Source organism: Sinocyclocheilus anshuiensis, unplaced genomic scaffold, assembly GCF_001515605.1.
Source record: "Sinocyclocheilus anshuiensis isolate Anshui unplaced genomic scaffold, SAMN03320099.WGS_v1.1 scaffold550, whole genome shotgun sequence".
Classification (NCBI taxonomy): domain Eukaryota; kingdom Metazoa; phylum Chordata; class Actinopteri; order Cypriniformes; family Cyprinidae; genus Sinocyclocheilus; species Sinocyclocheilus anshuiensis.
Window position 1 is genome coordinate 1,994 of NW_015544149.1, and position 732 is coordinate 2,725.

Here is a 732-nt window from a genome sequence, read left to right on the forward strand (position 1 = left end):
TAAATATCGAATGGCCCGCCGAGAAGATGGCTGAGCCGCAGAAAAGCAAATTGGATGAGCGGTTTCTGCGTGTTAAGCCACCACCTCCGCGCCGGAGCCTGCCTTTTTTCCCCGACCTCCACACCGAGGTGTCGAGGTCGTGGGGAAGACCATTATCGGCCCACCTCTTTATTCCCGCCTCCGATTATTATGGCAATGTGGTGGCGATGAATGAGCGCGGTTATAAGACGATGCCCCGGGTAGAACAGACGCTTGCGAGCTATCTGTCTCCCGGCACGGCATCGTCTTTGAAGGCTCCGGCATTGCCCTCCAAGCCGCTGCACACAACATCAGTGCTGGTGGGCAAAGGGTACTCGGCAGCGGGTCAGGCTGGTGCGTGTCTGCACACCATGGCGGTGTTACAGGCGTACCAAGCCGACCTGCTGAAAGAGCTAGATGAGGGTGAGCAGGTAAAATCTGAGGATATTACCGAGCTCAGGAGGACCGCTGATTTGTCTCTCCGCGCCACTAAAGAGATCGTCCGTGCCATTGGCAGGTCTATGTCAGCTATGGTGGCAGCGGAGAGGCATTTATGGCTGATCTTGTCAGATATGAAAGAGAGAGACAAGGTCTGCCTAATGGACGCCCCGCTTGCGCCTTCTGGCCTGTTTGGCGACGCCGTCAATTCGGTCGTCGACAGGTACCAGGAGACCCATAAACAGGCGGCGGCGTTCCAGCGGTTTCTCCCTCGCC

At 57.1% G+C, this 732-nt stretch overlaps 1 pseudogene; it reads left to right on the forward strand.

Annotated features, from left to right (window-relative positions):
* Positions 1–206: 206 nt before the first annotated feature.
* LOC107695164 (uncharacterized) overlaps positions 207–732 on the forward strand; it is a 40,651-nt pseudogene continuing 40,125 nt past the window's right edge.